The sequence below is a fragment of the Ursus maritimus genome, unplaced genomic scaffold, assembly GCF_017311325.1.
Source record: "Ursus maritimus isolate PB19 unplaced genomic scaffold, ASM1731132v1 scaffold_37, whole genome shotgun sequence".
In the NCBI taxonomy this organism is placed as follows: Eukaryota; Metazoa; Chordata; class Mammalia; order Carnivora; family Ursidae; genus Ursus; species Ursus maritimus.
Window position 1 is genome coordinate 568,134 of NW_024426341.1, and position 431 is coordinate 568,564.

Consider the following 431-nt stretch of genomic DNA (forward strand, 5'->3'; position numbering starts at 1 on the left):
TTGGCCGCTGCTGCTCTGACTCTCAGAAGAGGCACAGCAAACCGCCAGGGAAAGCCGCCAGAGAACAAAAGCCTGGAAATACCGGCTCAGAGAGTGCCCATCCCCATCCCCCCTCGCAGGGGACACGGAGACTCTACCCAAACAGGGTTGCCTGAGTATCAGCGCGGCAGGCCCCTCCCCCAGAAGGCAGGCTGAAAAATCAAGAAGCCTACAACCCAGGCGCCTGGGTGGCGCAGTCACTGAGTGCCTGTCTTTGGCTTAGGGCGTGATCCCGGGGATCCGGAAAGGAGTCCCTCATCAGGCTCCTCCACTGGGAGCCTGCTTCTTCCTCTCCCACTCCCCTGCTTCTGTTCCCTCTCTCGCTGGTTGGCTGCCACATAAATAAATAAATAAAATCTTCAAAGAAGAAGCCCACATCCCTAAGATCCCTA